Here is a 16516-nt window from a genome sequence, read left to right as displayed (position 1 = left end):
TTTTTTTAGAAAGAGTTTTGTCCCCAAATTTGGTAAAGATGATCCTTGTATTTTTTTTGGCATGCACAAAAAAATTCAACTAAAAACTCGAAGTGGAGAAGATTTTGTGACCGTTTGAAAAAAGTGTCCCCATTTTAAACACTTTCATGGCTCCTGGCAGCAAACCTATAAAATCTCAAATGCTCTTTAAGGGGGTGTGAGTTCTCAAGGTTTGATGAGGAATAGGGGGCCAATATAAGGGCCAAGTACCAGCACCCATCGCACATCATGTGTGCATACCCCCTAGCCCCCTAGTCATCGGAAACGCCAATGCCGTCGGTTAGGCTATCCGATGATGCTCCAACGATGGTGCCCCAGGTGAAAAAAATGTGGCACCAGCACATGCCTGAGCCCAGCATGTGCACCGTGGCTCAAACTCTTAGATTGGAATGAACTCTGTATGCTTAGACATGGAATGAACTCCGTCTGCCTAAGCCAACCAATGAAACGAGTATGCGGGTGCTCAACCGACCGGAGAGGTAGAATGCGCAAGCTGGGGATCAGCTTGGTCCCCCCTGCGTGCTATCAATCCTGCTACCGTAACCCTCGGTTTGATCTAACCTTAGACTGGGAATGAACTCCGTATGCAAAAGTCAAGCCACAAAACGAGCATGCGGGCGTTGAGCTAGCCGAAGAGGCATAATGCGCAAGCCGGGGATTGGCCCGGTCCCCCTCTGCGTGCTGCCGGTCCCACTGCCACAACCTTCAGTCCGACTGGGGATTAGACATGGAATGAACTCCCTATCCCTAAGCCAACCCATGAAACGGGCGTGCGGGTGCTCAGTCGGCCGGAAAGGCAGAATGCGCAAGCCGGGGATTGGCTTGATCCCCCTTGCGTGCTATCGATCCTGCTACCGCAACCCTCGGTCTGGTCCGATCTTAGACTGGGAATGAACTCCGTATGCTTGGACTGGGGATGAACTCTGTATGCCTAAGTCAACCCACAAAACGAGATGCGGGCGCTCAGTCGGCCGAAGAGGCGTAGTGCACAAGCCGGGGATCAGCCCGATCCCCCTCTGCGTGCTGCTGATCCTGCTGCCGGTCCTGCTGCCACAACCCTCGGTCTGATTGGGGCTTAGACATGGAATGAACTCCGTATTCCTAAGCCAACCCATGAAACGAGCATGCGGGTGCTCAACCGATCGGAGAGGCAGAATGCGCAAGCCAGGGATCGGCCCAATCCCACCCTGCGTGATGCCGTTCCTGCTGCTGGTCCTATTGTCGCAACCCCTAGTCCAGTCTGATCTTAGACTGTGAATGAACTTTGTATGCTTAAGTCAACCCATGAAACGAGCATACGGGTGCTCAACCGACCAGAGAGGCAAGATGCGCAAGTCGGGGATCGAATGGGTGGTAGGTGTGTTCAAGCACGTCTTCATATTTCTGTCATGCCAATGCCATTTTTATGCCTTGTAAATTCATACAATGGTCCCCTAAGCCTTCATGTGAAGTTTCATGGCAAGATGACCCGTTTTCTATTTTTCATGATTTTTGAAACTTTTTACAGTTCGGGATTTTTTAAAATTTTTTTAGAAAGATTTTTGTCCCCAAATTTGGTAGAGGTGATCCTTGTATTTTTTTTGATAGGGACAAAACAATTTAGCTAAAAATTTGAAGTGGAGAAGATTTTGTGACCATTTGAAAAAAGTGTCCCCATTTCAGACACTTTAATGGCTACTGGCAGAAACCTATAAAATCTCAAATACTCTTTAAGAGGGTGTGAGTTCTCGAGGTTTGATGAGGGATAGGGAGCCAATATAAGGGCCAAGTACCAGCACCCATCGCACATCATGTGCGCACACCCCCTCGGCCCCCCCAATCGCCGAAACCCCCAATGCCACTGGTTAGGCTCTCCGGTGACGCTCTGGCGATGCTCTGGTGATGGTACCCCGGGCAAAAAAAATGTGTCACCAGCACATGCTCGAGCCTAGCATGTGCACCATGGCTCAAAATCTTAGACTGGGAATGAACTCTATATGCTTAGACATGGAATGAACTCCGTCTGCCTAAGCCAACCCATGAAACGAGCGTAAGGGTGCTCAATCGATCGGAGAGGCAGAATGTGCACGTCGAGGATCGTCCCCCCCTGTGTGCTATTGATCCTGCTGCCACAACCCTCGGTCCAATCCGATCTTAGACTAGGAATGAACTCCATTTGCATAAGTCAACCCATGAAATGAGCGTACGGGCGCTGAGCCGACGGAAGAGGCATAATTCGCAAGCCGAGGATCAACCTGGTCCCTCTCTACATGCTGCCGGTCCCTTGGTCCGATTGGGGCTTAGACATGGAATGAACTCCCTATGCCTAAGCCAACCCACGAAATGGGTGTGCAGGCACTCAGTCGGTCAGAGAGGTAGAATGCGTAAGCCGGGGATCAGCCAGGTCCCCCCTGCAGCTACCGATCCTGCTGCCGCAGCCCTCGATTCGGTCCGATCGTAGACTCGAAATGAACTCTGTATGCTTAGACTGAGGATGAACTCCATATGCCTAAGTCAACCCAAGAAACGAGCGTGCGAGCGCTCAATCGATCGGAGAGGCCAGCCAGAGAGGCATAATGCGCAAGCCGAGGATCAGCCCGGTCCCTCTCTATTTGCTGCCAATCTCGCTGCCAGTCCTGCTACCACAACCCTCAGTCCGACTGGGGCTTAGACATGGAATGAACTCCGTATGCCTAAGCCAACCCACAAAACGAGCGTGCGGGCGCTCAGCCGGTCGGAGAGATACAATACGCAAGCCGGGGATCGACCCAATCCCCCTTGCGTCTTGTCGATCCTACTACTAGTCCTACTACCGCAACCTTCGGTTCGGTCCGATCTTATATTGGGAATGAACTCTGTATGCTTAGATGTGGAATGAACTCCATATGCCTAAGCCAACCCACGAAACGAGCGTACAGGTGCTCAGTCGACCAAAAGGTAAAATGCGTAAGCCGAGGATCGACCCGATCCCCTCCTACGAGCTATCGATCCGGCTGCCGCAACCCTCGGTCCGATCCAATTTTAGACTGGGAATGAACTCTATATGCCTAAGTCAACCCACTAAATGAGAGTACGAGCGCTGAGCCGACCGAAGAAGCATAATGCACAAGCTGGGGATCGGCTTGGTCCCCCTCTATGTGCTGCAGATCCCGCTGCCACAACCCTCGGTCTGGCTGGGGCTTAGACATGGAATGAACTCCTTATGCCTAAGCCAACCCATGAAATGGGCGTGCAGGCGCTCAGTCGACCGGAAAGGCAGAATGCGTAAGCCAGGGATCGGCCCAGTCCCCCCTGCATGCTGCTGATCTTACTGCCGCAACGCTCGGTTTGGTCTGATCTTAGACTAGGAATGAACTCCGTATGCTTAGACTGGGGATGAACTCTGTATGCCTAAGTCAACCCACAAAATGAGCGTGCAGGCGTTCAGCCGACCAGAGAGGCAGGATGCGTAAGCCGAGGATCAAACAGGTGGTAGGTGGGTTCAAGCACATCTTCATATTTTTGCCATGCCAATGCCATTTTTATGGCTTTTAAATTCATACAATGGTCCACTAAGCCTTCATGTGAAGTTTCATGGCAAGACGACCTGTTTTCTATTTTTCATAATTTTTGACACTTTTTACGGTTCGGGAATTTTTTTAAATTTTTTTAGAAAGAGTTTTGTCCCCAAATTTGGTAGAGGTGATCCTTGTATTTTTTTTGGCATGCACAAAAACATTTAGCTAAAAACTCAAAGTGGAGAAGATTTTGTGACCGTTTGAAAAAAGTGTCCCCATTTCAGACACTTTAATGGCTACTGGTAGCAAACCTATAAAATCTCAAATGTTGTTTAAAGGGGTGTGAGTTCTCGAGTTTTGATGAGAGATAGGGGGCCAATATAAGGGCCAAGTACCAGCACCCATCGCACATCATGTGTGCACACCCCCCGGCCCCCCAATCATCGGAACCCCCAATGCCACCGGTTAGGCTCTTCGGCGATGCGCCGGCGATGCTCCGGCAATGGTGCCGCGGGCGAAAAAAATGCGTCACCAGCACATGCCCGAGCCCAGCATGTGTATCGTGGCTCAAAATCTTAGACTGGGAATGAACTCCGTATGCTTAGACATAGAATGAACTCCGTATGCCTAAGCCAACCAACGAAACGAGCGTGCGGGAGCTCAGTCGGCCGGAAAGGTAGAATGCGCAAGCCGAGGATCGACCCGGTCTCCCCCTACGTGTTGTTGATCCTGCTACCACAAACCTTGGTCCGGTTCGATCTTAGACTGGGAATGAACTCCGTATGCATAAGTCAACCCGCTGCCGGTCCTGCTGCCACAACCCTCGGTCTGATTAGGGCTTAGACATGGAATGAACTCCGTATGCCTAAGCCAACCCATGAAACGAGCGTGCGGGCACTCAACCGATCGGAGAGGTAGAATGCGCAAGCCGGGGATCGACCCAGTCCCCCCTACGTGCTATGGATCCTGCTATCATAACCCTCGGTCCAGTCCAATCTTAGACTGGGAATGAACTTCGTATGCATAAGTCAACCCACGAAACGAGCGCGCAGGCGCTAAGTCGGTCGAAGAGGTATAATGCGCAAGCCATGGATCAGCCCGGTCCCCCTCTGTGTGCTATCGGTCCCGCTGCCACAACCCTCGATCCGGCTGGGGCTTAGACATGGAATGAACTCCCTATGCCTAAGCCAACCCATGAAACGGGCTTACGGGCGCTTAGCCGGTCGGAGAGGCAGAATGCACAAGCCGGGGATCTACCCGATCCCCCTGCGTGCTGTCGATCTTGCTGTCGTAACCCTCAGTCTGATTCAATCTTAGACTGGGAATGAACTCCAATGCTTAGACTAGGGATGAACTCCGTATGCCTAAGTCAACCCACAAAATGAGCGTGCGGGCGCTCAGCTGACCGAGAGGCAGGATGTACAAGCCGGCGATCGAACGGGTGGTAAGTGGGTTCAAGCACATCTTCATATTTCTGCCATGCCAATGTCATTTTTATGGCTTGTAAATTCATACAATGGTCCCCTAAGCCTTCATGTGAAGTTTCATGGCAAGACGACCCGTTTTTTATTTTTCACAATTTTCAAAACTTTTTACGGTTCGGGATTTTTTAAAATTTTTTTAGAAAGACTTTTGTCTCCAAATTTGGTAGAGGTGATCCTTGTATTTTTTTTGGCATGCACAAGAAAATTCAGCTAAAAACTCGAAGTAGAGAAGATTTTGTTACCGTTTGAAAAAAGTGTCCCCATTTCAAACACTTTCATGGCTACTGGCAGCAAACCTATAAAATCTCAAATGCTCTTTAAGGGGGTGTGTGTTCTCGAGGTTTGATGAGGGATAGGGGGCCAATATAAAGGCCAAGTACCAGCACCCATCGCACATCATGTGCGCACCCCCCCGGCCCCCCTAATCGCAGGAACCCCTAATGCAGTCGGTTAGGCTCTCCGACGATGCTCTGCCGATCCTCCGGCAATGCTTCGGCAATGGTGCCCCAGGTGAAAAAAATGCGGCACCAGCACATGCCCGAGCCCAGCATGTGCACCATGGCTCAAAATCTTAGACTGGGAATGAACTCCGTATGCTTAGACATGGAATGAACTCCGTATGCCTAAGCCAACCAACGAAACGAGCGTGCGGGAGCTCAGTCGGTCGGAGAGGTAGAATGCGCAAGTCGAGGATCGACCCGGTCTCCCCCTACGTGTTGTTGATCCTGCTACCACAAACCTTGGTCCGGTTCGATCTTAGACTGGGAATGAACTCCGTATGCATAAGTCAACCCATGAAACGAGCGTACAGGCGCTGAGCCGATCGAAGAGGCATAATGCGCAAGTCGGGGATCAGCCCGGTCCTCCTCTACGTGCTGCCGGTCCCGCTGCCACAACCCTCGGTCCAGCTGGGGCTTAGACATGGAATGAACTCCCTATGCCTAAGCCAACCCACGAAACAGGCTTACAGGCTCTCAGCCGGCCGGAGAGGCAGAACACGCAAGTCGGGGTTCGACCCGATCCCCCCTGCGTGCTGTCGATCCTGCTGCCGCAACCCTCGGTCTGATCTGATCTTAGACTGGGAATGAACTCCAATGCTTAGACTGGAGATGAACTCCGTATGCCTAAGTCAACCCACGAAATGAGCGTGCGGGTGCTCAGCTGACCGAGAGGCAGGATGCGCAAGCCGGGGATCGAACGGGTGGTAGGTGGGTTCAAGGAAATCTTCATATTTTTGCCATGCCAATGTCATTTTTATGGCTTGCAAATTCATACAATGGTCCCCTAAGCATTCATGTGAAGTTTCGTGGCAAGACGACCCGTTTTCTATTTTTCACAATTTTTGAAACTTTTTACGGTTCAGGATTTTTTAAAATTTTTTTAGAGAGAGTTTTGTCCCCAAATTTGGTAGAGGTGATCCTTGTATTTTTGTTGGCATGCACAACAAAATTCAGCTAAAAACTCGAAGTGGAGAAGATTTTGTGACCATTTGAAAAAAGTGTCCCTATTTCAGACATTTTCATGGCTACTGGCAGCAAACCTATAAAATCTCGAATGCCTTTTAAGGGGGTGTGAGTTCTTGAGGTTTGATGAGGGATAGGGGGCCAATATAAGGGCCAAGTACTGGCACCCATCGCACATCATGTGCGCACACCCCCCGGCCCCTCCAATCGCCGGAACCCCTAATGCCGCCGGTTAGGATCTCCAGCGATGCTCCGACGATGCTCCGACGATGGTGCCTCGGGTGAAAAAAATGTGGCACCAGCACATGCTCGAGCCCAGCATGTGTACCTTGGCTCAAAATCCTAGACTGGGAATGAACTCCATATGCTTAGACATGGAATGAACTCGGTATGCCTAAGCCAACCCACGAAACGAACGTACGGGCGCTCAGTCGGTCGGAGAGGCAGAATGTGCAAGCCGGGGATCGGCCCAGCCCCCCTGCATGCTGTCAATCCTGCTGCTACAACCCTCGGTCTGGTCTAATCTTGACTGGGAATGAACTCCATATGCATAAGTCAACCCACAAAATGAGCGTGCGGGTGCTGAGCCGACCGAAGAGGCATAATGCGCAAGTCGGGGATCAGCCCGGTCCCCCTCTACGTTCTGTCGGTCCCGCTGCCACAACCCTCGATCCGACTGGGGCTTAGACATGGAATACACTCCCTATGCCTAAGCCAACCCATGAAATGGGCGTGCGGACCTTCAACCGACCGAAGAGGTAGAATGCCTAAGTCGAGGATCGGCCCGGTCCCCCATGTGTGCTGTCGATCCTGCTGCCGTAAGCCTCGATCCGATCCAATCTTATACTGGGAATGAACTCTGTATGCTTAGACTGGGGATGAACTTCGTATTCCTAAGTCAACCCACAAAACGAGCGTGCGGGCGCTCAGCCGACCATAGAGGCAGGATGCGTAAGCTGGGGATCAAATGGGTGGTAGGTGGGTTCAAGCACATCTTCATATTTCTGCCATGCCAATGTCATTTTTATGGCTTGTAAATTCATACAATGGTCCCCTAATCCTTCATGTGAAGTTTCGTGGCAAGACGACCCATTTTCTATTTTTCACGATTTTCAAAACATTTTGCGGTTCAGGATTTTTTAAAATTTTTTTAGAAAGATTTTTCTCCCCAAATTTAGTAGAGGTGATCCTTGTATTGTTGTTGGCATGCACAAAAAAAATCAGCTAAAAACTCGAAGTGGATAAGATTTTGTGACCGTTTGAAAAAAGTGTCCCCATTTTAGACACTTTCATGGCTACTGGCAACAAACCTATAAAATCTTAAATGCTCTTTAAGGGGGTATGAGTTCTCGAGGTTTGATGAGGGATAGGGGGCAAATATATGGGCCAAGTACCAGCACCCATCGCACATCATGTGCGCACACCCCCCAGCCCCCCAATCGCCGGAACCCCCAATGTCGCCGGTTAGGCTCTCTGGCGATGCTCCGACGATGGTGCCCCAGGCGAAAAAAATGTGGCACCAGCACATGCCCGAGCCAGCAAGTGCACCGTGGCTCAAACTCTTAGACTGGGAATGAACTCTGTATGCTTAGACATGGAATGAACTCCGTATGCCTAAGCCAACCCATGAAACGAGTGTGCGGGCGCTCAGCCGGTCGAAGAGGCAGAATGCGTAAGCCGGGGATCGGCCCGGTCCCCCCTACGTGCTATCGATCTTGCTACCGCAACTCTCAGTTCGATCTGATCTTAGACTGGGAATGAACTCCATATGCAAAAGTAAACCCACGAAATGAGCGTGCGGGTGCTGAGCCGACCGAAAAGGCATAATGCGCAAGCTGGGGATTGGCCTGGTCCCCCTCTACGTGTTGCTGGTCCCACTGCCACAACCCTCAGTTCGGCTGGGGCCTAGACATGGAATGAACTCCCTATGCCTAAGCCAACCCACGAAACAGGCGTACGGGCACTCAGCCGACTGGAGAGGTAGAATGCACAAATCGGGAATCGGCCCGATCCCCTCTACGAGCTACCAATCCTACTACCGCAACCCTCGATCTGGTCTGATCTTAGACTGGGAATGAACTTCATATGCTTAGACTGGGGATGAACTCCGTATGCCTAAGTCAACCCACGAAACGAGAGTGCGGGCGCTCAGTCGGCCAGAGAGGCTGGCCGAAGAGGCATAATGCGCAAGCCGAGGATCAGCTCGATCCCCCTCTGTGCGCTATCGATCCCACTGCCGATCTTGCTGCCACAACCCTCAATCCGACTGGGGCTTAGACATGGAATGAACTCCGTAGGCCTAAGCCAACCCACGAAATGAGCGTGCGGGCGCTGAGCTGACCGGAGAGGCATAATGCGCAAGCCAGGTGTCATGAGCCAACCTTGTATAGGGCCATGACCAGGACTTAGGTTGCCATAAGCCACCCATGTATAGGGCCATGGCCGGGTAGATCCCTTATGCTAGGAAAAGTGTCTCCATTTCAAACATTGTAATGGTTACTGGTAGCATAGCTCTAAAATCTCTACGGCTCTTTAGGGGGGTAGGCCGGTAGCGTAGTGTTGGGCTGTCTCACCGGTTGCTATGCGAGCCTAGGCCACCCACCAAAGGCTGCCCCCTTGGCCCTGGTGATGGTGGGAGGTCCCGAAGTATGATTCTCGACTATAATAAAACTCACCCCGATTGAATGTCCTGATTGTTGCCTCGATGTGTTTTTCTTTTTCTCGATGTGAATATGCCTTCTTCTGTGTGTGCTTGAGATCGATCTCGATATATTGTGTCTTATTGTGAATGCTTGGGACTAACCATGGCTTATGGTTATTTGTTCAGATATCGATCTATTGAAGGCTGACTTGGTTGGGAGTGCCCATTCAAGTGCCACATGGTTTATTGCTTGCCGAGAGAAAGCTTAGTCCGTGACATGTGGTATCAGAAAATGTTGAGAAGTGCTAGAAAAATGGATGAGATGGCCACAAGTGGTGGACCCAATCATCAACAGAGAATTGAGGAACTTGAGGTCACGATGGCCGCAATGAAAACTCATATGGCGACTAAAGACCGAGTGAGGGAGATCGAGACAACCCAGCGGGAGTTATCCGATACTCTCCACAATGTGAGCAAAGAGGCTAGAGATGCCTTGAACATTCTGCAAAAGGAGTTTGAGGAGCTTAGAGCACAGGTGAGCATCTTACAAATGGCTGTGGCTAGATCGGGTTTGAGCTCGATGGAAAGAGGAAAAAAGCCCAAGGTGCCGGAGCCTCGATGCTATGAGGGGGTAAGGGATGCTAAGGAACTTGAAAATTTCTTGTTTGACATGGAACAATACTTTCAAACTATACACATGGATTTAGAGGAAGACAAGGTAGCAATGGTGTCGATGTACCTCGCAGGGGATGCCAAGCTACGGTGGCGCTCCAAGTTTGTCGATGACGAGTGCCCGATTAAGACTTAGACGGATCTGAAGCGAGAATTGAAAAACCAATTTTTCCCTGAGAATGTGGAGTATATGGCTCGAAAGTGACTTCGAGAATTGGTGCAAACAGGAACGGTGCGAGAGTTGGTAAGGAGCTTTTTTACCCTGATGTTGGATATTCGGGACATGTCCGAAAAGGACAAGATGTTCTTTTTTCTTGAGGGCCTCAAGCCTTGGGCAAGGATAGAACTATAAAGGCAAAAAGTGCAAGACGTGGCCACGACCATGGCTGTAGCTGAACGTCTCCACGATTACAATGATGGCTTTTCAAAATGGAAAAATCCTTCATCAGCTGGCAGTAGCTTCAACTTTGGGAGTGGGGGAAAGATGACCAGGTTGGACCGGCCCTTCAGTGGGGGATTAGACAGGAGGTCCTTTGGTAGAGATAGCACCCAACCCAAGACAAGCAACGCAGGGATTTTCAAGCCTAGGCAACCGCTAGCTTGCTTTCTTTGCAAGGGGCCGCATCGGGTGGCTGAATGCCCGTACAAGGGAGCCCTTAATGCCTTAAGGACCTCGTCTCAAGAGTCTGCAAAAGTGCCAGAGAGCGTTGAAGAAGTTGAAGAGGAGCCAGCCAGGATGGGTTCAATAAGGTTCCTCAATGCCCTTCGCACCCAATTGAACACTATAAAGAAAGACCAGAGTAGAGGCTTGATGTATGTGAACTTGACGATCAATGAGAAAGCCACTAAGGCTATGGTGGATACGGGTGCAACCGACACTTTCATCACACTAGAAGAAGCAAAATGGTGTGGTCTTCAAATTAGTAAAGACTGTGGACGAATGAAGGTGGTCAACTCGCCAGCCTTTACGATCAGTGGAAGCTCCAAGAGTGTGACAACCCGATTGGGGCCATGGGAAGGGAAGGTAGACTTTACAGTTTCCCCCATGGATGACTTTGATGTTGTTCTCGGATTGGACTTCATGATGTTGGCTCAGATCATCCCTATCCCCGCTGCTAGCTGCTTTTTGTTCTTAGGGGAAAACCCATGTGTGGTGCCAGCCAACATCTTACCAAAGAGTGGGAAGAAAATGATTTCAGCTTTGCAGTTCAAGAAAGGGGTAAAGAGAAGGGAACCCTCCTTTGTGGCTGTGCCGATCTACAAAGAAGGGTCGAAAGTAGAACCAATACCTGATTGTGTGGGAAAAGTGTTGGAAGAATTCGAAGAGGTGATGCCAAAGATGTTGCCTAAGGTTCTACCCCCTCGACGAATAGTGGACTATGAAATTGAGCTCCTCCCAGGAGTGAAACCCCCTGCTAGAGCTCTTTACCGCATGGCCCTGCCAGAGTTGGTCGAACTAAGAAAATAGTTAGATGAGCTGCTACAAGCCGAGTTCATCAGACCATCAAAGGCTCTTTTTAGAGTGCCAGTGCTATTTCAGAAGCAGCATGATGGAAGTTTACGATTATGTGTTGACTACAGGGCCCTGAACAAAGTCACCATAAGAAACAAATATCCTATCCCCCTTATAGCATACTTGTTTGATCAATTGAGCCGGGCCAAGTACTTCTCCAAATTGGACCTGAGATCTGGCTACCATCAGGTCAGAATTGTTGAGGGAGATGAGCCAAAGACCACTTGTGTGACACGATATGGTGCATTTGAATTTCTTGTTATGCCTTTTGGACTGACCAATGCTCCTGCCACATTTTGCAAATTGATGAATCAGGTATTCCATGACTACCTAGACAAATTTGTAGTCATTTATTTAGACGATATAGTGGTATATAGCTCTACCTTGGAAGAACATCAAGAACACCTGTGCTAGGTACTTTAAAGATTACAGGACCACCAGTTATACGTAAAAAGGGAGAAGTGTGCATTTGCTCAGATCTAAATCAATTTTCTTAATCACATTGTCGAACGTGGCCACATTCGAATGGACATGGAAAAGGTTAGGGCCATCAAGGAGTGGACAACACCGAAGAATGTTAGTGAGCTCCGCTCATTTTTGGGACTAGCCAACTATTATAAAAGGTTTGTGGAAGGGTACTCTCGCAAGACCATGGCCCTCACGGAGCTATTGAAGAAGGAGCATAAATGGTGTTGGACGAGTGAGTGCCAAGAGGCCTTTGAGGGATTGAAAGATGCTTTTATGAAAGATCCCATCTTAGCTCTCCCTGATATTGAAAAGCCTTTTGAAGTTCAGACGGATGCATCTGATTTTGATATTGGAGGAGTGCTTTTGCAACAACAACAATCGGTAGCATTTGAAAGTAGGAAGCTAAGTGAAGCTGAAAGGAAATATACGGCCCAAGAAAAAGAACTCCTGGCGGGGGTTCACTGCTTGAGGGGTTGGTGACATTACTTGTTGGGTTCACACTTTGTCGTGAAGACAGACAATGCGGCCGTTAGCAATTTTCTCACCCAACCAAGGCTTACAGCAAAACAAGCTAGGTGGCAGGAATTTTTAACGGAGTTCGACTTTTATTTTGAGCACACTATTGGAAAGACCAATCAAGTGGCCGATACATTGAGCAGGTGAGCAGATTTAGCGACCCTTAGAAGAATTGCCCCAATGGTAGCTAGCAGAGCCACTACAGACATTCACAAGTTGATTGGAGATCACTTAGGGAAGGACCCGCAAGCTTGTGCCATCTTGAAGCTAGTGGAAGAAGGGACGTCCAAGTACTTATGGCAAGAAAATGGGATCTTATGGACCAAGGGGCCTGAGTGTTTGTGCCAAGAGCAGAAGGTCTGAAATAGATACTGATGAGGGAATGTCATGACACACCATGGGCGGGACACCTGGGCTAGCAACGCACTTTGGCGTTATTGAAACAGGGATACTATTGGCCTCACTTGCGACAAGATGTGATGGACTATACAAAGACTTGCCTCATTTTCCAACAAGACAAGGTTGAAAAGAGGAAAACTACAGGCATGCTTGAACCACTACCAGTACCCGCCAAACCATGGGAAAGCATCTCCCTCGATTTAATTTCGAGCCTACCCAAGGTTGGTGACCTTGGAGCTATTTTGGTGGTGATTGACTGGTTCTCTAAGTACACCACATTCATTCCCACTCACAAGTATTGCACAGCGAAAGACACAGCTCAACTATTATTCAAACATGTGGTCAAATACTGGGGCCTCCCTCAAAACATTGTCAGCGATCGAGATCCGAGATTCACGGGGTCCTTATGGAGAGAACTTTTCAAGATATTGGGGTCCCAACTCAACATCTCCTCAACCTATCACCCTCAAACCGATGGTCAAACGGAATGGTTCAATGGATTATTAGAGGAATACTTGAGGCACTTTGTTCAAGCCAATCAAAAAGACTGGCCTTCATTATTGGACATGGCTCAACTCTGTTTTAATTCCAACAAAAGCTCTTCCACCAATAAGAGCCCATTTGAGGTGGTCACCAAACAATTACCAAGGCTACTCCACACTTCCTTGGAACAATATAGAGGAAAAAATTTGAGAGCCTTCAATCTCAGTAAGGAGTGGAAACAAGACACAGAGATTGCACAAGCCTACCTGGAGAAAGCATCAAAGCGGATGAAGAAATGGGCAGACAAGGGTCGTAAGGCTCAATAATTTCAAGTTGGTGATTTGGTTCTTATTCGACTAGTTCCTGAACAAACCAGGTTCTTAAGAAAGAGAGATTGTAGACTGGTGCGCAAATATGAAAGTCCAGTAAGGGTCCTTTCCAAGATGGGGAATGCTTCTTACAAAATCGACCCACCAGAGTGATGAAGGTGCACCCAGTATTTCATGTGAGCAACTTGAAACCTTTTCATGTAGATCCTATAGATGCTAGCCAAAGGGAGCCAACCAGAGTTGCCATTACCATGAAGCCACCCTCAGAGCATCGAGTCAAAGAGATCTTAGCTGACAGGGAAACCAAGATATCTCAAAGACTAGTTTGGGAGTACTTAGTGAAGTGGGAGGGATTAGGACTAGAAGAAACCAGCTGGGAGAGAGAACATGACCTCTAGAGATTTCAAAGGAAGATCAAAGAATTTCAAGCCAACAAGTCGACGAGGATGTTGATAGAATAGGTGGGGGAAGTTGTCATGAGCCAACCTTGTATAGGGCCATGACCGAGACTTAGGTTGCCATAAGCCACCCATGTATAGGGCCATGGCTGGGTAGATCCCTTGTGCTAGGAAAAGTGTCCCCATTTCAAACATTGTAATGGTTACTGGTAGCATAGCTCTAAAATCTCTAAGGCTCTTTAGGGGGTGAGCTGGTAGCGTAGTGTTGGGCTGTCTCACCAGTTGCTATACGAGCCTAGGCTACCCACTAAGGGCTACCCCTTGGCCCTGGTGATGGTGGGAGGTCCCGATATATGATTCTCGACTATAATAAAACTCACCCCGATTAAATGTCTCGATTGTTGCCTCGATGTGTTTTTCTTTTTCTCGATGCGAATATGCCTTCTTGTGTGTGTGCTTGACATCGATCTCGATATATTGTGTCCTATTGTGAATGCTTGGGACTAACCATGGCTTATGGTTATTTGTTCAGATATCGATCTATTAAAGGCTAACTTGGTTGGGAACGCCCATTCAAGTGCCACACAGCCTATTGCTTGCTGAGAGAAAGCTTAGTCCGTGACACCGGGGATCGGCCCGATCCCCCTCTGCGTGCTGCCGGTCTCGTTGCCACAACCCTTAGTTCGGTTGGGGCTTAGACATGGAATGAACTCCCTATGCCTAAGCCAACCCATAAAATGGGCGTGCGGGCGCTTAGCCGATCGGAGAGTTAGAATGCGTAAGCTAGGGATTAGATCGGTCCCCCTGCGTGTTACCGATCCTGCTATCGCAACCCTCAGTCTGGTCTAATCTTAGACTGGGAATGAACTCCGTATGTTTAGACCGGGGATGAACTTCGTATGCTTAAGTCAACCCATGAAACGAGCATGCGGGCATTCAACCGGTCGGAGAGGCCGATCAGAGAGGCATAATGCGCAAGCCGGAGATCAGCTCAGTCCTCCTCTGCGTGCTGTCGATCTCGCTACCGATCCTGCTACCACAACCCTCGATCTGGCTATGGCTTAGCCATGGAACGAACTCCGTATGCCTAAGCCAACCCATGAAATGAGTGTACGGGTGCTCAGTTGGCCGGAGAGGCAGAATGCACAAGTCAAGGAACGGCTTGATCCCCCCTGCGTGCTACCCCGGGTGAAAAAAATACGGCACCGGCACATGCCCGAGTCTAGCATGTGCACCGTGGCTCAAAATATTAGACTGGGAATTAACTCCGTATGCTTAGACATGGAATGAGCTCTGTATGCCTAAGCCAACTCATAAAACAAGTGTGCAGGCGCTCAATCGGCCGGAGAGGTAGAATGCGTAAGCTGGGGATCAGCCCAGTCCCCCCATCGTGCTATCGATCTTGCTGCCACAACCTTTGGTCTGGTCTGATCTTAGACTGGGAATGAACTCCGTACGCATAAGTCAACCCACGAAACGAGCGTGCGGGCGTTGAGTCAGCCGAAGAGGCATAATGTGCAAGCTGAGGATTGACCCGATCCCCCTCTGTGTGCTGTCGGTCCCGCTGCCACAACCCTCAGTCCGGTTGGGGCTTAGAGATGGAATGAACTCCCTATGCCTAAGCTAACCCACGGAATGGGCGTGCGGGTGCTCAGACGGTCGGAGAGGCAGAATACACAAGCCAAAGATTGGCCCGATCCCTCCCGCATGCTGCCGATCCTGCTGCCGCAACCCTCGGTCCGATCCGATCTTAGACTGGGAATGAACTCCGTATGCTTACACCGGGGATGAAGTCATATGCCTAAGTTAACCCACGAAATGAGCGTACGGGCACTCAACCGGTCGGAGAGGCCCACCGGAGAGGCATAATGCGTAAGCTGGGGATTAGCCCGATCCCTCTCCACATGCTGCCAATCTCGCTGCCAGTCCTGCTGCCACAACCTTCGGTCTGATTAGGGCTTAGACATGGAACGAACTCCGAATGCCTAAGCCAACCCACGAAATGAGCGTACGGGTGCTCAGCCAACCGGAGAGGCAGAATGCGCAAGCTGAGGATTAGCCCGATCCTTCCCTACGTGCTGTCGATCCTATTGCTAGACCTGCTACCGTAACCCTCGGTCCGATCCGATCTTAAATTGGGAATGAACTCCGTAAGCCTAAGCCAACCCACGAAACGAGCGTGCGGGCGCTCAACCGGTCGGAGATGTAGAATGTGCAAGCCAGAGATCAGCCCAGTACCCCCTGCATGCTGTCGATCTTGCTGCCGCAAACCTCAGTCCGGTCTGATCTTAGATTGGGAATGAACTCTGTATGCCTAAGTCAACCCATGAAACGAGTGTGCGGGCGTTAAGACGGTCGGATAGGCATAATGCGCAAGCCGGGGATCGGCCCGATCCCCCTCTGCGTGCTGCCGATCCCGCTACCACAATCCTCGGTCTGGCTGGGGCTTAGACATGGAATGAACCCCCTATGCCTAAGCCAACCCATGAAACGGGCATGCTGGCGCTCAGCCAACCGGAGAGGCAGGATGCGTAAGTCGGGGATCGAACGGGTGGTCGGTTGGTTCAAGCACATCTTCATATTTCTACCATGACAATGCCATTTTTATGGCTTGTAAATTCATACAATGGTCCCC

The sequence above is a fragment of the Durio zibethinus genome, chromosome 4 (assembly GCF_047325235.1).
Source record: "Durio zibethinus cultivar Kanyao isolate XHJ-2024 chromosome 4, ASM4732523v1, whole genome shotgun sequence".
In the NCBI taxonomy this organism is placed as follows: Eukaryota; Viridiplantae; Streptophyta; class Magnoliopsida; order Malvales; family Malvaceae; genus Durio; species Durio zibethinus.
The sequence above is the reverse complement of the archived record's forward strand: the minus strand, read 5'-3'. Positions refer to the sequence as shown.